The sequence below is a fragment of the Pan troglodytes genome, chromosome 4 (genome assembly GCF_028858775.2).
Source record: "Pan troglodytes isolate AG18354 chromosome 4, NHGRI_mPanTro3-v2.0_pri, whole genome shotgun sequence".
NCBI lineage: Eukaryota > Metazoa > Chordata > Mammalia > Primates > Hominidae > Pan > Pan troglodytes.
In genome coordinates this window covers 70,327,455-70,351,041 of record NC_072402.2, presented here as the reverse complement: position 1 = coordinate 70,351,041, position 23,587 = coordinate 70,327,455, and the positions used below count along the sequence as shown (strand labels likewise).

The 23,587-nt window shown below is 37.7% G+C and overlaps 1 protein-coding gene across 2 annotated transcripts in view; it reads left to right on the top strand.

The window, feature by feature from the left end:
• The window catches only part of GHR (growth hormone receptor), a 299,067-nt gene that overhangs the window by 19,708 nt on the left and 255,772 nt on the right, over window positions 1-23,587 (top strand). The window lies entirely within an intron of this gene.

The following is a 23,587-nucleotide window of genomic DNA, read 5'->3' as shown; positions in this document are numbered from 1 at the left end:
GGCTATATCATGGCTCACAGTGTCTTGGAATGGTCTTGAGCCCAGTTGAAATTTGTTGAAATTACATATGAATATTCATTAATGTATTACTTGGAACTCAGTGAGAAGGATCATCACTGCCAGATTTCCTAGTTAGGAAAACTTACCTTCATTCCTTCCAGTTAAATAGAAGACCATTGTATAGTTCATTTTGGGCTAAGTGGAGTGTTTATGAAATGTGTAGGGCTTATAGGCATAACTATTGCTAAAGAAAGCCCAGTAAAGCTTGACATCCCCTCTGTTGCCCTTGTCTGTCATTCCATAAATGTAATGTCAAGAGCATTTTTAGAGAAGATGATCACAGGATGATTCAGGTAGACATGGAGCAGGTTGTGAAAACACTGGCATGTTTCACCAATGTATTAGGGTTTCCAGAGAAACAGGACCAGTAGGGTGTGTGTGTGTGTGTGTGTGTGTAGATTTATTTTAAGAGATTGGCTCACACAATTATGGAGACTCGCAAGTTCAAAATGTGCAAAGTGGACTAGTAGGTTGGAGACCCAGAGAAGAGCTCATGTTGCAAGTCAAGTCCAAGTCCGCTGCAGAATTTCCCTTTGCTTGGGAGGTCAGTCTTTGGCTCTATTAAGGCATTCAACTGATTGGAGGGCAGTTTACTTTACTCAGAGTACATCATTTAAAATTTTAATATCATCTAAGAACACTCTCATAGAAACATTTAGGGTAATGTTTGACAACATATCTGGGCACCATGGCCCAGCCAAGGTGATATAGATATAGATATAGATAGATATAGATATAGACATAGACATAGATAGATATAGATATAGATAATGGATATATATAATGGATATATAATGGTTATATAATTAAACATTACACCTGGGAAGTTACAGCACTATCTTCTCTGGATTAAACAAAAACAACAAAAATACTCAGTCCAATTCATGATTTGTTGAGGGTCTGTGTAGAATATAGAAATTATACAAAAGTTTGGTTTTCTTTAGGATGGTGAGCATTTTATAAAATATGTATATATAAGGAGAGGCATTCTCTTGTAACACTTAGAATAGTCCTGTACACATAGAAGGCACACAGAATGTCCAGTGCCAGTGACATGAGACTTCATAATGATGTGTTTGAAGCCAAAGCTTTGTGTAGTAAAAAGCCATGAGCAGTTAATAAATTTCCATTTGATGGCAGCTATAAATATTAACCAGAAGACTCATAACTGTGTTTTCAACTCACATACCTGGGTTGGGGCAGAAGCAATAGTTTCAGCAGCCTTTATTTATCTGTTTTTAATTCCATCTCACCATTGTTAAATTTACCTGAAATAATTGCCATTTAACAATGCCCTCAAAAATCATCTTATTGCCTGGGGACTGATTTTCAGATTCCTGAGCCCAGTATTCAGAATCCTATATATTCCCTCAACCTATCTTTCCATGTGTATTTTCTGTTGAGCTTCAAACTGAACTACCTCTTTGCTCTCAACATATTCTATTTGTTAACTTTTGTTCATGTTATTCCCTCTAAAATGACTTTTCTCTAATTTTTTTCATTCTCTCACTCTTCTTGTCTTTCGAGGTGGAACTCAAATGCCACAACGTCAAATGCCACAGTATCTGCTATGATCCTTCCCCTTTCCAGCTACAAATTCCTCTTTCCTCTACCACTTCTTTGGCACATTTATTAAGACTCGCGATTTCTCTCATCTAAGTCTCTTGTGCAATGTCTTACTGTATGTGGCCTGAATTCAGGATCTATGTCTACAGCCTCCCCTTTAGCCTCACTCCAGTATCTTGCAGGTGGGCAGTCCTCTGTAAACACTTGTTAAAAAAGTCAAAACACATTTTTCAAATCAGAAAGAACCTAACATACAAAGCCTCATTGTCATTTTTAAATTTCATCGAAGAGCTATACATTGAATTTTTTGTGTGTTCTCTATAGTACCTAGCCATGTGCTGGACAGTGGACCCACAGTGGACATTCAGTAATTAGTAATTGATGGATTTATTCTGTATTTAACAAAATTTTCTGGATGCTTTTAGACTGAAGGAGATTGGTTTGATGACACAAGTTTCAAAAGACAATGTTATTGCTAATGCACATTATGAGGGAACTATGATATATTTTGAAGTCCAACAAATAGAAAAATGAATCAATCACGAGTCAGATTTATTGATGGAATTGTGCCACCATCAAGTTCTAAAGTATTAGTAGTGATGTTATCAGAAAATATCCCACTCTGAGATCATCTGTAGCCAGCTTTATACTCTAAAAGAATAGTCTGAGTATGTTCTGCTAGGAAAAGGGCTCAGTGGTCTAGGAATTATTGTTTTTACTTTTTCAAAGTTTATAAACTTGGCATGACTGTGCTTTTCTGTGGCTTCCAATCTCTGGTGATAAGTTTTCTCAAAATATTCCTGATTTATCCTGATGTAAATCACAATTCATAAATATCAAGAGAGACTGCCTACAGTACCGTCTTCTGATTTAAAAACACATTTGAATCAATATTTACTTATATATAATGCATTCTGCTGAATGAGGAAGTTCTGACTTGTTAAGCTCAGTATGCTTCGATAAGAAAGCAAAATCTTTTTATTGGGTTTTTAAAATGTATTTTAAGGTCCTTATCTCTTGGTGATAGTTCTTTACATATTGAAGTGCCAGAGAATAACTGTCCAGTAGCTGGACAAGAGAGACTCATAATATGGCAGTTGAAGCCAAAGCATTAAGCAAAAACAGTTATTAATATTAACAGGCTCACTGTAGAGAGAAGCCATAGTTGTCAGGGGAGGCAGAACTGCCCAGGAAACCCATCTTTGTCCTTTTGTCTACACAGGTTGGGGCAAAAGCAGCAGTTATTTGAACTCAGCAAACCTGTGTTCCATATTGAAGGCCTGCATAAGTCAGGGACCAGGGATGTGATGAAGACCAGACATGGACTTTAGGAGCACACAGTGTAGAGATAAAACTGCACTCATAATGTAAGCTAATGGGAAGCAGGAACGATGGAAGCAGCAAAGACTTGCTACAGTGGGAGGAGTTATGAGAGACTTCCCAGAAGATATGGCATCTGAGCTGATTCTTAAAAGTTCTGTAAGAGGCCAACAGGCAGAGAAAAAATGAAAAAATGCTATTAAACAGGATAGCCCATAACCGTGGGGATATACCAGAGGATGATGTGTTAGGGAAATGGTAAGTACTTTAAAGTGGCTAGATCAGAGAATGTTCGAGGGCAGGTGAAGGGAAAAGTAGGCAGGGTTCTTATATTTATATCAGTGATCTTGGACTTTGTCTTGGGACCAGCATCTAGCTGCTACCAGAATTTCTTATGTCAGTGAGTAACATGATCAGATTTGTTATTTTAGCAAGACAACTTACACTATAAAGTATAGAGAGGTGTTTGGAGTGCACTGATTGAACAGTAGTGTGGAGATGTGTTTTTTAATAATAAACCAAATGAGTAATAACATGTCTTACTCTTACATAATTAGTAAGATCTTGCCAGCATCTTTGTTGGATGAAAGGAAGCCTAGTGTTTATCACCAAATCTTTTGAGATGTCAGTATAACACAACACTGTATTCCATTTTTGAAAACAGCCATCCCTATAGTGTGTGAAGAGAATACTTAAAGTGCAGACAGACAAGTGAACACAGCACTTCTTTGTCACATGCAGTCAAGAAACCAGACAAGATATTTAAGCTATGATTATTAGTGTTGGCAAGGGTTCAGCTCCAGGGAAAATAAATACACTGAGTTAGTGGTGGTGATGAGATTGACACGAGTAGAGTTGTATTTTCCTTTTCATGCTGTTGCAAGGGAAATGAAGCTTTAAACATAATGAAATTGGTTCTTGTGAACAGCAAATCTGCTATTTCTTCACTTTTTATGGCTTTGTCAACAGTGATCTAAGTTTTGCTTTACTTATTTATTTTAAATTTTGTTTTATTTTAATAGTTTTTGGGGAAGAGGTGGTTTTTGGTTCCATGAATAAGTTCTTTAGCGGTGATGTCTAAGATTGTGGTGCACCCATCACCCAAGCAGTATACACTGTACCCAGTGTGTAGTCTTTTATCCTTCACCCCCTCCCACCCTTCTCCCTGAGTTGCCAAAGTCTATTATGTTATTCTTATGACTTTGCATCCTCAGAGCTTAGTTCCCACTTACAAGTGAGAACATACAATATTTGGTTTTCCATTCCTGAGTTACTTTCAACTCCATCTGGGTTGCTGCAAATGCCATTATTTTGTTCCTTTTTATGGCTGAGTAGTATTCCACGGTATATATATATATCACATTTTCTTTATCCACTCATTGTTTGATAGGCATTTAGGCTTGTTCCATATTTTTGCAATTGCAAACTGTGCTGCTGTACAAATGCATGTGCAAGTTGTGCAACTGCCTCCCTCCCTCCATCTCTCTCTCTTTCCTTTCTTCCTTCCTTCCTTCTTTTCTTCTTTCCTTGTTTTCTCCCTCCCTCCCTCCCTCCCTGTCTCCCTCCCTCCCTCTCTCTCTCTCTCTTTCCTTCCTTCCTTCCTTCCTTCCTTCCTTCCTTCCTTCCTTCCTTTCTTTCTTTCTTTCTTTCTTTCTTTCTTTCTTTCTTTCTTTCTTTCTTTCTTTCTTTCTTTCTTTCTTTCCTTTCTCTCTCTCTCTTTCTTTCCTCTTTCTCTAGCCCTGCCACCCAGGCTGGAGTGTGGTGCCGTGATCTCAGCTCACTGCAACGTCCAACCTCTGCCTCCCAGGTTCAAGCAATTCTCCTGTCTCAGCCTCTGGGATTACAGGTGCCCACAACCATGCCTAGCTACTTTTTCTATCTTTAGTAGAGATGGGGTTTCATCATGTTGGCCTGGCTGGTCTCAAACTCCTGACCTCCATTGATCCACCCACCTCAGTCTCCCAAAGTGTTGGGATTACAAGCATGAGTCACCATGCCCCGCACAAGTGTCTTTTTCATATAATGACTTCTTTTCCTTCGAGTAGATACCCAGTAGTGGGATTGCTGAATCAAATGGTATTTCTACTTTTAGTTCTTTAAGGAATCTCCCTACTGTTTTCCATAGCGGCTGTACTAGTTTATATTCCCACCAGTAGCGTAAAAGGGTTCCCTTTTCACTACCTTCATGCCAACATCTATTATTTTTTTATTTTTTAATAATGGCCATTCTTGCAGGTGTAAGGTGATATCACATTGTGGTTTTAATTTGCATTTTCCTGATAATTAGTGATGTCAAGCATTTTTTTCCATGTTTGTTGGGCATTTGTATATCTTCTTTTGAGAATTGTCTATTCATGTCCTTTGCCCACTTTTTGATGGGATTATTTGTTTTTTTCTTGCTAATTTGTTTGAGTTCCTTGTAGATTCTGGATATCTTGCCAATTCTGGATATTAGTACTTTGTCAGATGCATAGTTTGCAAAGATTTTCTCCCAATCGGTGGGTTATCTGTTTACTATTATTATTATTATTATTATTATTGCTGTGCAGAAGCTTTTTAATTAATTAGGTCCAATTTGTTTATTTTTATTTTTGTTGCATTTGCTTTGGGGTTTTTGCTCATGAGTTCTTTGCCTAAGCCAATGTTGAGAAGAGTTTTTTTGATGTTATCTTCTGGAATTTTAATGATTTCAGGTTCTAGATTTACATCTTTGGTCCATCCTGAATTGATTTTTATATAAGGTGAGGGATGAGGATCCAGTTTCATTCTTCTACATGGGGCTTGCCAATTATCCCAGCACCATTTGTTGACTAGGGTGTCCTTTCCCCACTTCATGTTTTTGTTTGCTTTGTTGAAGATCAGTTGGCTGTAAGCATTTGCCTTTATTTCTGGGTTCTCTATTCTGTTCCATTGGCCTATGTGACTATTTTTATACCAGTGCCACGCTGTTTTGGTGAATATGGCCTTATAGTGTAGTTTGAAATCAGGTAGTGTGATGCCTCCAGATTTGTTCTTTTTGCTTAGTCTTGTTTTGGCTATGTGGGCTCTTTTTTGGTTCCATATAAATTTTATGATTTTTGTCTCCAGTTCTGTGAAGAATGATGATGGTATTTTGATGGGAATTGCATTAAATTTGTAGATTGCTTTTGGCAGTATGTTCATTTTCACAATATTGATTCTACCCATCCACAAGTGTGGGATGTGTTTCCATTTGTTTGTGTCATCTATTATTTCTTTCAGCAATATTTTGTAGTTTTCCTTGTAGAGATCTTTCAACTCCTTCGTTAAGTATATTCCTAACTATTTTATTTTTATTTTTGCAGCTGTTGTAAAAGGAAGTGAGTTCTTGATTTGACTCCCAGCTTGGTCATTGTTGGTGTATACCAATGCTACTGATTTGTGTACATTGATTTTTGATCCTGAAACTTTACTGAATTCATTTATCAGATCTAGGAGCTTTTTGGAGGAGTCTTTAGGATTTTCTAGGTATACAATCATGTCATTGGTGAACAGTGACAGTTGGACTTCCTCTTTTCTGATTTGGATGCCTTTATTTCTTTCTCTTGTCTAATCACTCTGGCTAGGACTTCTAGAACTACGCTGAATAGAAGTGGTGATAGTGGGCATGCTTGTCTTGTTCCAGTTCTCAGGCAGAATGCTTTCAACTTTTCCCTATTCAGTACAATATTGGCTGTGGGTTTCTCCTAGATGGTTTTTATTACTTTGAGTTATGTCCCTTCTATGCCAATTTTGTTGAGGGTTTTTATCATAAAAGTATGCTGGATTTTGTCAAATGCTTTTTCTGTGTCTAGTGAGATGATCATATGATTTTTGTTTTTAATTCTGTTTATGTGGTGTATCACATTTATTGACTCGGGTATGGTAAACCTACATGCCTGGTATGAAACCACTACATCCCTAGTATGAAACCTGCTTGATCATGATGTGTTATCTTTTTTGAAATGCTGCTGGATTCAGTTAGCTACTACTTTGTTGAGGATTTTTGCATGTATGTTCATTAGGGATATTTGTACTTTTAGTTTTCTGTTATGTCCTTTCCTGGTTTAGGTATTAGGGTGATACTGGCTTCATAGAATGATTTCCTCTTTTTCTATCTTTTTGAATAGTTTCAGTATCCAATTCTTCTTTAAATGTCAGATAGAATTCAGCTGTGAATCCATCGCTCTTGGACTTTTTTTGTTGGCACTTGTTTTTTTATTACTGTTTCAGTCTCACTACTTGTTATTGGTCTGTTCAGAGTTCCTGTTTCTTCCTGATTTAATGTAGGAGAGTTGTATATTTGCAGGAATTTGTCCATCTCCTCTAGATTTTCTAGTTTGTGTGCATATAGGTGTTTATAATAGCCTTGAATGATCTTTTGTATTTCTGTGATATCGGTTGCAATATCTCTTGTTTCGTTTCTTATTGAGCGTATTCGGATCTTCTCTCTTCTTGGTTAATTTCACTAATGGTTTTTCAATCAATTTTGTTTATATTTTCAAAGAACCAGCTTTGTGTTTCACTTATCTTTTGCATTTTTTTTGTTGTTGTTGTTGTTTCAGTTTCATTTAGTTCTTCTCTTATTTGGTTATATATTTTCTTCTGCTTCGTTTGGGTTTGTTTTTTTCTTGTTTCCCTAGTTCCTTGAGGTGTGACCTTAGATTGTCTATTTGTGCTCTTTCAGACTTTTTGATTTAGGCATTTAAAACTATGAAATTTCCTCTTAGCATCACTTTTGTTGTATCCCATAGGTTTTGATAAGTTTTGTCATCATTATCATTTTGAAAGAATTTTTAATTTTCATCTTGATTTCATTATTGACCCAAAGATCATTCAAGAGCAGATTATTTAATGTCCATGTATTTCTATAGTTTTGAAGGTTTCTTTTGGAGTTAATTTTCATTTTTATTCTGCAGTTGTCTGAGAGGATACTTAATATGATTTTGATTTTCTTAAATTTATTGAGACTCGTTTAGTGGCCTATCATCTGGTCTGTCTTGGAGAATGTTCCATGTGCTGATGAAAAGAATGTATATTCTACATTTTTAGGTAGACTGTTCTGTAAGTACCTATTAAGTCAATTTGTTCCAGGGCATAGTTTAAGTCCATTGTTTCTTTGTTGACTTTCTGTCTTGATGACATGTCTAGTGTTGTCAATGGAGTACTGAAATCCCACACTATTATTATGTTACTGTCTATCTTGTTTCTTAGGTCTAGCAGTAATTGTTTTATTAATTTGGGAGCTCCACTGTTAGATGCATATATATTTATGATTGTGATATTTTCCTATTGGACTAATCCTTTTATCATTATATAATGTCCCTCTTTGTCTTTTTTTTTTTTTCCACTGTTGTTGCTTTAAAGTCTGTTTTGTCTGATGTAAGAATAGCTACTCCTAGACTGGCCGCAGTGGCTCACACCTGTAATCCCAGCACTTTGGGAGGCCAAGATGCACAGATCACAAGGTCAGGAGTTCTACTAAAAATACAAAAAAATTAGCCAGGTGTGGTGGTGTGCGCCTGCAGTCCCAGCTACTCAAGAGGCTGTGGCAGGAGAGCCACTTGAACCCAGGAGGTGGAGGTCATAGTGAGCCAAGATTGCACCACTGACTCCAGCTTGGGCAACAGAGCGAGACTCTGTCAAAAAAAAAAAAAAAAACCTACTCCTGCTCACTTTTAGTTTCCATTTGTGTGAAATATCTTTTTCCACTTCTTTACCTTAAGTTTATGTGAGTCCTTATGTGTTACGTGGGTCTCGTGACAACAGCGGATACTTGGTTGTCGGATTTCTCTCCATTCTGTCATTCTGTATCTTTTAAGTGGAGCATTTAGGCCATTTGCTTTCAATGTTAGTATTGACATATAAGGTACTGTTCTATTCATTATGTTAGCTGTTGCCTAATACTTTTTAAAATTATGTTATTGCTTTATAGGCCCTGTGAGATTTATGCTTTAAGAAGGTTCTGTTTGGGTGTATTTCAAGGTTTTGTTTCAAGATTTAGAACACCTTTAAGAAGTTCTTGTAGTGCTGATTTGGTAGTGGCAAATTCCCTCAACATTTGTTAGTCTGAAAAAGGCTATCTCTTCTTCATATCTGAAGCTTAGTTTTGCTGGATGCAAAATTTTTTACTGACAATTATTTTGTTTAAGGGGGCTAAAGATAGGACCCTGCTCCCTTCTGGTTGGCAAGGTTTCTCTTGAGAAGTCTGCTGTTAATCTGATAGGTTTTTCTTTATAGGTTACCTGATGCTTTTGTCTCACAGCTCTTGATTTTTTCCTTTGTCTTGACTTTAGATAAACTGATGACTGAGTGTCTAGGTGATTATCTTTGCAATGAATTTTCCAGGAGTTCTTTGAGCTTCCTGTATTTGGATATCTAGGTCTCCAGCAAGGCCAGGGAAGTTTTCCTTAATTATTCCCTTAAATAAGTTTTTCTAACTTTTAGATTTCACTTCTTCCTCAGGAACACCATTTATTCTTAGGTTTGACTGTTTAATATAGTCCCAAATTTCGTGGAAACTTTGTTCATTTTTAAAAATTCTTTTTTCTTTGTCTGATTGGGTTAATTCAAAAGTCTTATCTTTGAGCTCTGAAGTTCTTTCTTCTTCTTGTTCTAGTTTGTTGCTGAAACTTTCCACTGAATTTTGTATTTCCCTAAGTGTATCTTTCATTTCCAGAAGTTGTGGATGTTTTTCTTTATGATATCTATTTCTCTGGAGAAAATTTCGTTCATATTTTGTACTAGTTTTTAAATTTATTTAAATTGTTTTTTGCCTTTTTCTGGTAACTCCTTGAGTAGCTTAATAATTGACCTTCTGAATTCTTTGTCTGGAAATTCAGAGATTTCTTCCTGGTTCGGATCCATTGTTGTGGAACTACAGTAATCCTTGGGGGTTTTATAGAACTCTGTTTTGTGATATTACCAGAATTACTTTTCTGGTTCCCTCTCATTTGGGTAGACTATTACTTAAAATTGCTTTTGTGGACTGTGTTTTTTTTTTAATTTCTTATTTTTTCTTTCTTAAGAATCAGACTCTAATGTTTATTTTAGCCTAATTGGAGTCTTGGTGCTTGTAGGGGTGAAGACTCTGTACGAGATCCTTAGTTACAGAATCTTCCTGCACTGGTTTTCCCCAATGCTGATTTTAGTAGTTACATTCTTGGTGTGTGGGTGAATTCACTGTCTCCTGTGAAGCTGGAATGGCAGGGATCCCTTGACGCTTATGTCCTCCTCTCATGGTATACAGTTTATTTACTGGTCTTTTATTTACTGAGTTGATGATTCAGGCTTCAGGACAATTGGGGAGGTATCCCCCAGCAGGCACCAGTTGTGGCTAAGGCAAGTGGGTAGATGTAATACCCAATGGTGAGCCGAGGTCACAGCCTTGATGAGGGTGGCTGGAGGAGCTCTCAATTAGGTGTGCTGAAATTTTATCGAGGTGAAGAGTGGGAGCTTCCTCAGCTCCCCTGCCAAGTCAGAAAGAAAACTATTCACCTCACAGCCTCACTCCTGTCCTAGCATTTCAGCTATTCAGATCAGACAGGCATCTCTTTTTATCTATAGGAATGTTGTTGTTCCAAGTAGGGAGGAACTGTGACTCTGCCTCTCATGCAGGCCTGAATCTGGGGTTTGCTCCTCTTGTGGGCGATACTCACCCCGGAGTGTTCCAGAAAGGCTGTCTACAGGTGTATCCATGCTGTGTTCCTGTGGGGGAAGCCCCAGCTGTGTCTGCAGTGGAGTGCCAGGGGGAACAAGGACTCCTTTTCCAAGGCCCTTCATGGTCACAGAGGCTGCTTGCCTATTGGGGTATAGGTGCAGACTTTCCCTACTACACCTGGCACTGCAATTGGGTCTCTGCTGTGAGAAACTACCCACTAGCAGAAAGATCTGAAACTCATACTATTCAGATTATTTTGTCTCACGTAGTGATTCCTTGATGTGGTGTTCTCCTCTTTCCCCTAGGGATGGGCTTCCTGAGAGCCAGATTGCAGTGACTGTTATTGTTCTTCTGGGTTTAGCCACCCAATGGAGTTACCAGGCTCTGGGCTGGTGCTGGCGAATGTCTGCAAAGAGACCGGTGATCTGATCAGTCTTCAGGTCTCCTAGCCATGTATACCAGCACCTGCTCTGCTGGAGGTGACAGGATAGGGATGTAGACTCTGTGAGAATCCCTGATTGTAGATAGGTGTAGTGTGCTGGCTTTCTCAAATGCTAGTTATGCTAGTATTGAAGTTGCCACGTGGACAGACTAAGGACCTCTGGTTAGCCAGGATGTTGCAGGCAGTGATATTAGCTGTTTTTTTCTCCTTCCTGGGAGCAGTATTATTGTCATGAGTATGGCCTGAGTTGGTTGGCCTCCAGCCAGGAGGTGGTGTCTTTTGTGTTCGGCTGCCAAGGCAGATAGAAAAATACCATCAAGTGGGGGCAGGATTAGGCGGGTCTGAGCTGAGACTCTTCTTGGGCTAGGCTTGCCACAGCCACTATGTAGGATGGGGAGGATGGTTTTCAGGCTGATGGGGTTATGTTCCAGAGGGGATTATGGCTGCCTCTGTGGCACAGAATAGTTCACCAGGGAAGTGGAGAATAGCCAGTAGTGAAAGGCTTCACCCAGCTCCCACACAGTTGGTGAGCCCAATCTCACTCCTGCCATGCTGTGTTAACAGCACCAAGTTTAGATCCACGCATCCTGCTTGTGGAACTCAGTTTTACTCCAGGCCATACACTTCCCCACTGAGAAAGCAAGCAAGGCTTTCAGGCCACACCCCTGCCTGTCTGCCCACAAGGTTCCTGTGCTCATATCTGCTGCAGTTCCCATTCACCCACCAGATTCTGTTCACGCAGGTTCATGCCCCCTCAAAATTATCACAAAATTCATTTGGAAGCTTCTTTCACCTTGTGCCCCCTCCCTAATTCTGCTGGCTGCCTTCCCTGAGGGCCCCTGTGAGATATAGTCAGGCATGGCTTCCCTGGGTTTGAGCTGGAGACTGGGAGTGCCTACAAGACTCTTCCTGCTGCTGCTTCTACTTTTGTGTTTCACGTGGCTCCCTAAATCTGTTCCAGTTCTAGGTAAGGTTAAATCCTTCTCTCATGATCTGGATTTTCAGATTCCCCAGTGAGGATATGTGTTTGGAGGCAGGTTTTCCCCCATTCACACTTTGGGAACTCATTGCTTTTTGCCTGTCTCACAGAGTTTGCAGCAGCATGTCACTTCTTTCAAAGGATCTGTGAATTCTTTCCATTTTCCTGATATGATCCTGTGGTGGTTCTTGGAAAAAAGGTTCACAGTCTGAGTCTCCACACACTGTTCTGTCCATCCAAGCAGGAGATGTATGTTAGCCCTGCCTGCTATCTGCCATCTTTCTTCTGTCCCCAATCCTTCTCTTTAGATAGCTGAGATACCATCTTTTGTTTCTTCTGACTTGGTTCTATTCACTGACATTCCTCTTTATCAAGTAGATTTTTGAACTTTCATGGAAATTTATTCCCAATTTATATGGAAATAATTCCCAATTTATATGAAAAGCTTATAAAGTGATTCATTAACCAAGTATTTACTGAGGTGCTAAAAGTATACTCTGAAGCAGGAGTGGCAAGTCCTTTGCCTTCATGGAGATTGCATTCTCTTGTAAATCTTACATGATGGTCACTAGATTTAGGAATAAAGGACTCCAGCATAAAACACTGACACTTCTGCTGGAGAAATATTTTACAAACTATATATATTGAAGCCCAAACTCTGGTTTATTGGTAAAGGAGTAGCACTGATACTAGAATTTTGTGATCAACATGTTGGGATAAGAAGTCAGAAGGCTTAGATCTGTGTTCTTTTTCTCCCACTGGCTATAGGTTGCTTTAATCTCTGAGCTGCAGTTTCCTCATCTACAGAATAGGTTAGACCAGATTAGTGGTCTTCAACTTTGGCTGTATATTAGAATTATCTTACTCTTGACCAATTAGATTAGAAATTTCGGGCCACACACAGTGGCTTACGCCTGTAATCCCAGCATTTTGGGAGGCAGATACGGGCGGATCACAAGGTCAAGAGATGGAGAACATCCTGGCCAAGATGGTGAAACCCCATCTCTACTAAAAATACAAAAATTAGCTGGGCGTGGTGGTACACACCTGTAGTCCCAGCTACTCAGGAGGCTGAGGCAGGAGAATCGCTTGAACCTGGGAGGCGGAGGTGGCAGTGAGCCGAGATCGTGCCACTGCACTGCAGCCTGGTGACAGAGCGAGACTCCGTCTCAAAATAAATAAATAAATAAAAATTAAAATTAGAAATTTCCTGGTGGAGAGGAAGGCAGAGGTATTTTTAAAGCTCTCAAGTGATGTATTTCTGTTTTAAGGTAGGACTAAAAATCATGGGACTACGTCAGAAGTTCTAATTATAAATCTATAGGTTAGTTTTCTCCAGGCATGGGTATAGTGCTTAAATGCCTTTTAAATTTGTTACCAACATAGGAAAAAAAAGGTTTCCGGCTTCTCTTGAAAAATGGAAATATTAGGCAACAGTTGGGCTTATGTTTCTGAGTGGTAAAAATTAAACAAAGTAAACGAGTCTCCGTTTCATTTGTTCCTGTTGCCTTCCTGGCTCTTGAAGGCATTGTCATTTGTGAAAACTAAACTAGATGGTCTTTAAAGTCTCCAATTATTTGAATTGCTTATTTCCACAGCCAGAAAAGAGACGGTAAACAAACTATACCTTTATCTGTAAGCTAGTTGGTTTGTGAAATCAAAGGGAACTTAATCTTTGAATATGGAAAAATCCCAGGGTCCAATGGAAGAGAAACTCCATCTCATTAATAGCAGGACTCCACAGACTGCTATGGAAAAGACACCCACCCGGGGCTAAGAGGGAGGGAGGCGGAAGAGGACTTAATTCATTTTCTGGGCGTTTTTAATGAAGCTTTCCCCTCTTTCATTATTTCTTATTTGGGAGCTGGATCATTAGTTGGGATGTGACTGGCTTTCCCTGGGGAGCAAAAAGGAGATTAACAGAGGTTTTGCTCGCTTCTTCCTGTGATTTACTGTGGGAAGTCTCCCAGGTTCTTACCTTCGCTTCTCTGTGGCCTTCATCTTCATGGTTTCTTGCTGTGTCTCTCTGAGAGCAAGTACCTGGGTGAAAAAGGCTGAGTGTGTGGTTTTTTGGCAACTGCCTGGCATTGGATTTAAGTGGGTATATTTGAATTACTAGAATTTTACATTTTATAGGTTCAAAATATGCACTTGAATTCTGTAGGACCTCTTACCCAAATTGAATAATCCTTTGTGCCTTGTTAAATTTTAAAAAGTCACACTATCAACATTATGACATATGGTATATATGATGGCAATAATAAAAATAACACACTTATTGTCCACTTTAATGTGCCAGCAGTGTTCCAAGTGATTTGCGTAAATATCAAATTTGTTCCACACAATTATCCTATGAACTAAATGTTATTATTTCCTGGTTTATAGGTGAGGAACACAGAGGCTCAAAGCAGCTATTTGATTTCTCTTATTTCAAAATTAGGGAAAGTGAGATACATTAACCTGTATAACCAGACCTTGTTAACTGTTTTTGGTAAATTCCAATGTGTATTGATTTTCACAAAGACAAATCACACCATTGTTATATTAAATATTAATTTTTTCATAGTCCCTCAAGGTGCTTACTGGCTATATTGTTACTGTCTTTTGATGTTGTTTATACATGGTGGATTACAGAATTCCATGAACATAAAAAATCTTGACTTTATCCTAGCCTATTTCCTATTCTTACCCCCTGCAAAGTAAAAAGTTCCAAATAGCGTTAGTAAGCCAAGCAAACTACTTACTAGCCACATGAACCTACTAGCCTCTCTGCCTCAGTTTCTTTGTTGGGAAAATGGACAATACCTAACTCAACTCATAAGGATATTTCTAGAATCAGGTGTAATATCAAATAAAAATATATTTCCTTTTTCCTAGAAGATACCCATGTATATCTTAGGTACTGATGTATTCATAGTGATGCAGAACATAAAATGTTTATTCTTTTGCTTAGCAACAACTATCCATAGAGATTTTTCCACTTTAGAGATTTAATCCCATTAAAGGTTTTTAGATTGATTGGACAATGAGAATGTTTTTGTCTCTCTGAAACTGAGGCTGAAAGTTGATTTCATTCTCTCACTTGTTCCCAGTAAAAGCTCCTTCCGTGCTATCACCAGCTAACTGCTGCCAGGCTCTTTTCAGTGCAGATAGACAACATGATGGATTAACTTCTCTTGCTGAAGTCATTTCTACTCTTCATTGCTGAAAGATTGCTTATTTGTGTGCTCAGCTTCTTGAATAAGTTGGCACATTCAGTGAATCTCCCCTTGTATAGTTCATACCCACTTGTCAGTAAAAGATTTGTTGTGTGCAGAAAGGGAGTGGGGGGACAATAGCTCTTGCCTGCTAAGCAATCTAAATTATGAGTTGAGCCTTTCATTCATTGCTTTACATGTCGTTGTATGCTTGCTATTAACTAATTGTTGCTGTTTATGGGAAAAATAGTTGCCTTTTAAAAAGAAAAAAACTGAAAAGAGGCATCCATATTCTTCTCAGGTCTTAGTCCCTGGGTGAGTGGGTATGTGCATAAACATATCTATCATATATATGTAAATATAAATTTATATACATGTGGTATATGTGCATACTTAGTGTAACTAACGCTATATATAATTCATGTGGCAAAATTCAATAAGGACAACAGTAACAAAAAGGCCAGGGAATGTAATCTTCTCCCCTGAAGACTTCAGCTGCCCAAGAAACTTATTTGTCTTTCATATTGTGGAGTAAATAAAGTTTTATTTTAAAGCAACTTTCTCAGATCTTTAAAATTTTTTTTTTAGATACAGGGTCTTGCTCTGTTGCCCAGGCTAGAGTGCAGTGGCAAGATCATGACTCACTGCAGCCTGGAACTCTGGAGCTCAAGTGATCCTCCTGCCTCAGCCTCCTGAGTAGCTGGGACTACAGGTGCAGGCCACTGTGTCTGGCTAATTTTTTTTTCATATTTTTGGAGATGGGGTCTGGCTGTGTTGCCCAGGCTGGCCTTAAACTCTTGGGGTCAAACAATCCTTCTGCCTCTGCCTCCCAAGTACCTGGGATTACAGGCATGAGCCACTCAGATCCCTTTGTGTTGCATGTATAAAACCAATATTTTAAAATCTGAGCAATCTTTTTTAATCCTTGGAGTAACCTTATGAATGTAGTAAATAAATAATAAATGCTCTGAGATCTATAATCTCTACTATTTTAAAGATTTATAAAAAATTTATGAGTTTTTATTTTCATAATTAGTATTTTATATAGTTGTAGTAAATAGTATTTTATAAATTTATAAATATATTAATGCTTTTAAAATTTATTTTGGAGTTTTATGTTGACTTCAAGATAATGTTAAGTCTTTTAAGGGTTACTTATTAATACCATTTTCAGCTTTTATTTATTCAAACTCAAGTAATGAAAATTTCTGCTTAAAGGAGAAGGTTTTACTTCCAGCCTTTTCAGGATTAACTTGAAAGAAAATGTCGTTAAACTCAAAAAGCTATACATAGTACACCACCAAATACCTGCTTTCTGGCACTAATAAATTAGTTTTTTGAATACGTCCACCTTAGTAATGAATTATCTGCCTGTATATACTTCCATTTTAAAGGATAAATGCCATTTGTTACCTGTGTTTCAGTCACAGATTTTTACTAAACTTTGCTCCCTGGTATAAAACACAGAATGGGAATTTGCAGTATAGTTGTGAAAAAAATCAATTTGTTTCTTATATTAAGAGCCTATAAGCAAGGTAGAGATGGTTAACTGAGGAAATTCAATGATAACATCCAAGCTGAGAGCCAATTCAAGAATACAATCCCATTCTCAATAGCCACAGAAAGAATACAATACCTAGGAATACAGCTAATCAAGGAGGGGAAAGACATCTACAACAATAATTATAAAACGTTGCTCCAAGAAATCAGAGATGACACAAAAAAATAGAAAAACATTCCATGCTTAAGGGTAGGAAGAATCAATATTGTGAAAATAGCCATACTGCCCAAAGCAATTTACAGATTCAGTGTATATCAAACTACCAATGACATTCTCCACAGAGGTAGACAAAAACTATTTAAAAATTCATACTGAACCAAAGAAAAGCTCAAATAGCCAAGGAAATCCAAGGCAGAAAGAACAAAGCTGGAGGCATCATGTTATCTGACTTCAAATCATACTACAAGGCTACAGTAACCAAAACAGCATGTCACTGGCACAAAAACAGACACATAGACAAATGGAACAGATTAGAGAGCCCAGAAATAATGCCACACACCTACAACAATCTGATCTTTGATAAAGTTGACAAAAACAAGAAATGGGGAAAGGACTCTCTATTCAATAAATGGGGCTGGGAAGCTAGCTAGCCATATGCAGAAGATTGAAGCTGGACCCCTCCTTACACCATATAAAAAATCAACTTGAGATAGATTAAAAACTTAAATGTAAAACCTAAAACTATAAAAAACCCTGGAAGATAACCTAGGAAATGGCATTCTCGACATAGGACCTGGCAAAGATTCCATGACAAAGATGTCATGACAAAGATGTCAAAAGCAATTGCAACAAAAGCAAAAATTGAGAAATGGAAACAGATTAAACTAAAGAGCTTCTGCACAGCAAAAGAACTATCAACAGAGTAAACAGCCTACAGGATGGGAGAAAATATTTGCAAACTATACATCCGACAAAAGTCTGGTATTCAGAATCTATAACAAACTTGAACAAATCAACAAGCAAAAAACAACCCAATTAAAAAGTGAGCAAAGGACATTAACAGACATTTTTCAAAGGAAGACATACATGTGGCCAACAAGCATATGAAAAAATGCTCAATATCACTAATCATTATGGAAATGCAAATCAAAACCACAATGAGATACCATCTCACAAGTCAGAATGGCTATTATCAAAAAGTAAAAGAAAAACAGATGCCTGTGAGGTTGTAGAGAAAAGGGAATGCTTATACACTGAAAAGGGAATGCTTATACACTGCTGGTGGGAATGTAAATTAGTTCAGCAATTGTGGTAAGCAGTTTGGTAATTTCTCAAAGAACTCAAAGTAGAATTACCATTAGACCCAATAATCCCATTATTGGATATAAACCCAAAGGAATATAAATCGTTTTACCATAAAGACACATGCATATGTATTTTCACTGTGGCACTATAACAGAGACACAATAACAAAGACATGGAACCAAACTAAATGTCCTTCAATAGTAGCCTGGATAAAGAAAATGTGATACATATATACCATGGAATACCATGCAGCCATAAAAAGAAATGAGATCATGTCCTTTGCAGCAACATGGATGAAGCTGGAGGCCATTATCCTAAGTGGACTAACACAGGAACAGAAAACCAAATACCACATGTTCTCATTTATAAGTGGAAGCTAAACATTGGGTACATATGAACACAAAGAAGAGAGCAACAGACAGTGGGGCCTACTTGTGGGTAGAGGGAGGGAAGAGGATGAGGATTAACAAACTACCTATCAGATACTATGCTTATTACCTGAGTGGCAAAATAATCTGTACACCAAACCCCTCTGACATGCCATTTACCTATGTAACAAACCTGCATAGTACCCCTGAACTTAAAAGTTAAAAGAAAAAAAATGATTAATGAGCGTGACACTAGAACAATATTATGATGCAGGGCTATTTTTTGTGTGTTTGCTAGCTGGGCTTGAGATTTGATAAATAAGTCCCATTGTCCTAATCCGCTAGTGATGATGTTCTAGCCTTTGAAATTCAAACTACTACTACTTCACTTTGAGAGAGACTGCATGAGAATTGGACCCAGCCTGGGGCTTTAGACACCATGATTCAAATCTTGGCTCTTATCATTTTTTAGCCACGTGTCGTGGACTCAATGTTTTTGTCTCCCAGCTCCCCAGATTCACAGGTTGAAGCCCTAACCTCCAATGTGGCTGAATTTGAGATTAGGGCCTGTGAGGAGCTGGTAAAAGTTAAATGAATTCTTAAGGATAGGTCTCCAATCCTATAGAGTTGGTGCTCTTACAAGAAGAGGAACAGACACCCGAGTTCTCTCTCTTTGCTATATGAGGACATGGTGAGGAGTGGCCATCTGCAAGCTCAGAAGAGAGCCCTCACCAGGAACTTAAGTGTCTGGCACCTTGATCGTGGACTTCCCGACCTCCAGAACTGTGAGAAATAATTTTTTGTTGTTTAAATCACCCAAACTGTAGTATTTTGTTGTGGCAGCCCAAGCCAATTATTATACCATGTAAGCAGGTTACTTAAATTTACTAAATATGTAAGTTACTTAAAATTTCAAATCCTGGTTCTAACTTTACTAGCTATCACTTTTACTAGCTAACACATTACATTTTCTTCAACTTGCCGCATGCTTTTGCTGTGAGTTTTAAATGAAATTGCTTAAGTACTTTGCTTATCATACTGCTGATCCATAGTAGGCACTTAAAGTTAGTTTCCAGGAAGTTTGGAATGGATCTCACTTATGCAAATGGTTGACTTTGACGGTGCTTGTTCCTCTCTGGAAAGGGTTCACCTCCCATTAGAATAGTCCTATGACTGCAGTAATTTTGTATGTTAAACTTACATGTATATCTGCAGAATGTTAAATCTGCAAACACCATCCATCAACCCAAAAGCAAAAAAAGAGTGTTTCCTAATAGTTAATAGTTGGTAGCTTAATAGGAAATCTAGAAAAAAAATGTTTAATAATGAAGGCTATATTAATACCAAGTCTCATTTGAGTGCCTGTCAGTAAGGAAATAGTTATCTTTCATTGTTAATCAATGAAGACCAGTTGCCATAATTAGGGCTCTGGTGTGTTTTCTTCACATGGTCTTCTAGGACCTAATGTAATATCATTTGAGAGGCTCAAAGAGGATCCCATATTCCCAAAGGTATCTTAGAGTCCTTAGCTGCCCAACATCCCACCATTAATCATGCTTTGCAGATGAAAAATTGAAGACTCCTTGTCTCTGAATATCTGGGATATGCTTTCATTCCTAGGATGGACATTTTTCTTCTTCACCAATAAGGAAGAAAAAGGGACAGAGGTGATTTATAAGAGCAGTTCTACTGAGTGAAATGTGGGTCCTAGCAAAGGAGGACACAGCTGCCCCTTGTAATAGTGGAGGGAAGGAAGGAGGCAGGCTGGCTGTACTTTGCCCTCCTCAACCCTAAACCCTATCTGTTTACCACAGTGGACCTTTTTTCTGAACTCTAACCTCATTATTTCATTCATTATCCACGTAATATTCATTAATGTTCTCCAAGGCTCTTAGAATAAATCTTTAACATTTCCCCAAAAAGTCACAAGGTCTGACACCTGCCTTCCTTTTTCCAGCTTCCTATCATAATCCTCCTTTTTGGCAGTGGCCACGCTGATCTTCTTTCAGGTTCCCAAGCTCAGCATTTGCTTTTCATTGTGAGCTCCTTACATCATGACTGTCAGCCCGATTGTCATTTCTTTGGGGAGGCCTTCCCTGAACCCTGGAACTAGATCATATACCCCTATCATGTGCTTTCATAGCACCATGAATGTCTCCTTGGTGGCAGTCCCCAGTAGGAGAATTCTGTGTTTATCTGTATGGCTGTTTCATAAATGTTTATCTTCCTCCCAATAGTCTGTCAGCACTTTGGCAGCCAGTTGTGTTTTGCTGTTGATTCTACCTCCAGCACAGAATGTCTCTTAGTATTTATGGAAGGGGACATGAAAAAAGAAAAAGTCCACTGCATGAAAATTTAATCCAGCGAGACTGAGGCCTGAACATCTAGCTTTAGGGAAGCCAGCTTCTAGCAGGACAGACTGGTAGGGACTAGGTAAGGAGAATGGAAAAACACAGGGAATGAGCATCACTTTCTTTAAGACTTTGCCTCTGGCAGACCCCTCCAAGTAACAGATTCCAAAGAGATTGTGAATGTTCTCCCTCTGGTATGGAGTCTCCTGTCCTGTCAGAAACATGGTACCCAGAGGCCAAAGCTGCTGCATAAGCAAGTTATCATGAAACTATTCCAGGACAGGTTTCAGAAGCAGGGTCTTAAAAATGAGTATTAAATCTGATGTTCACCTAGATACATTTCCAACCCACATATAGACACCGAATTTAACAATGAAAGTGGAAGTTACTCTGTTGAGGATTTATTTGAAATGTTGGTTTTCTCTTGTCCATCTGATACAGGTCATAGCTCTGTTTCTGTCATTAGATTGATTTTCATGTTTCTCAACACAGACTCTCTGTGAGTCAGAGATAAGTTTAATTTTTCAGCATGGCCATAGGAATGATGAAGTCATTCCTCATTAAAATGAAGCTAAGCAAAATTTAATAGTATTTGTTTAAGATTCCTTATTTACTTTTCTACACAAAAAGAGTTGCAAGGGGAAAACAAAAACTTTAGCTTTGAGTAATTTCCTTAATTCAAATATAGATTTAAACCACTTTGTCATAATATGTAAATGAACTATTGCTTTTTTCACCACAGGTCTGTTTTCAAATAGATAATGAAATTATATAAATAATTACCTTATATAAACATAAGGTTACTCATTATTGAAAGCAATTTTCTTTTTTTGTTTCTGGTTTATTATGGTTTAAGAGTGAGCCTTTGTTTTAGATATTTGAAAACAAAATGTGTGTGTGCATGTGCATGTGTGTGTATGTGTGTGGATATGTGTGTATCTAGGGAGGTCCTCAAATTCAAAAATTATAATACAAGGTTGTAATGTCAGCACTTCCTATTGCATAGTTTTATAATGGGGATATATAGCTATGCATTAAAATGCATTATTGAAATGGAAAATCAGGATGTGTTAAAAATGAATTAGTAATTATATTAAGATCTGAATGGGAACTAGCATACAATGTAACTTAAGCTTTTGAAAAATAAAAAAAATCCAGAAAATAATTAATGATAAGTTAGTTTCAGTATTACATTGATAAATATTTCAAGAATAAGCTATAAAAAATGAGGTAGATTTATTATTTTAAGGTTCATACTAAAAGATTGTAATATTTACTTAACCTTTCTTTATTTAATTTAGAATAAGATTACTGTCATCTCTCTAAGCATCTATGTAATAGTGTTTTATTTACTTTTCCATTAAATATTACTGAGATAAATAAGGAGTCCTGGTGAATGAAATATAATTTAATAAGCAGGGTTTTCTTAGGTGAAAACTAATCATGTCCTGCTATAAATGTATATTGAGAGAGAAGCTGAATAGACAAGCTCCATGATTTAGTCAATGATACGACTTCAGGGAAAATGTTTTTATGCCTTATTGGCCATATCTTTTAATACTCGCACTGAAAATAAAATTACATCCCAAGATTATAAGGGTTGTGAAATTTTATAATTAGATATTTAAGTCCTGAATTGATTAGCAGCAGTATAAACATAGAAATGGATTTTGGGTTAAATCTGAGAACTATTTTTTTGTACTAAAATTTGCATGCAGATGACAATGGGAAAATCAAATGTTTTCCTGGAAAATTTTCAAATGGGACAAATAGTCATCTTTCTGGAAATATGAAATAAAGGGAGTGGTAGTGGTTGGACTATAAACCTCTCTGAAGGCCTTTTAATCTTTAGCTGTAATTCATGTTTTATCACTATTGAATTTTCAAAACGGAAAATACCTTAGAAATAATTTAGTGTTACCTTGTTGATATTACCAAAAAAAAAAAAAAGTGCTCAGAGTCACATAACTTGATTCAGTCAGAGCTGGTACTAGATGCTCAGTCTTCTGACTTCTAATTCAGTTTGCTTTCATTATCTACTACCTGCTGCTGACTCAGAGCTCCTCAGCTATCTGCAAGTGGATGTGTTTATTGAACATTTATGATGTAAATGAACTGCTCTCAATGCGAAGGATGCCATGGTGAATGGGAGCTTACTTTCTGAGTCAAAAATTAGTTTTCTGTCTTTGTGTTCTAAATGAAAGTGTCCTTTTGCTTTATCTGAAGCAGAAAGTTGTAAGTTTGTTTATTTTACTTTTGAAATTTTGGAGAATTGGCAGTGGGGTCATGCCATCAGAAACACATACATGCAATGCATGGATGCACGGTGTGAATGAGCTCTCTGGAAGATGGTAGATTATGGGAAAGAAGGAAGCTCAGAAAGAGAGTGGACCAAGTCAAGAGGAAAGAGAGAAGAAACAGGCAAGTGTGGAGCAGAGGAAAAGTAGGAGGGTCATGAATCCCTTCTGCAGGTGTGTGCTGAGTGACTGGAAGAAGGAAAAGAACCAAGGAAGTCTCCGCCATGTTATCTTAGTTTTGTTAAGGGTATAAAGAGATTAAGAGAGTTTAACTAGGCCATCCTTAACTCTAGGACATCCCTAGAGGCCCTGGCAGAACTAATAATCTAAATTATGAATGGCTGTGTGTGCACACACACAGGATGCACTTACTAATGTCTATCATTATGAGTATCTTCTGTCTTCTCCACTACAAAGAAAGGAAGGGAATGTGACCCTCTTTCCAGATTAGAAGTAACTAGGGCATAGTAACACAAATGGTTGAATTAAACTGTTTGAAATGGTGCACTGGAATATATTTATTTTGGGGCAAATCATGAAGAAA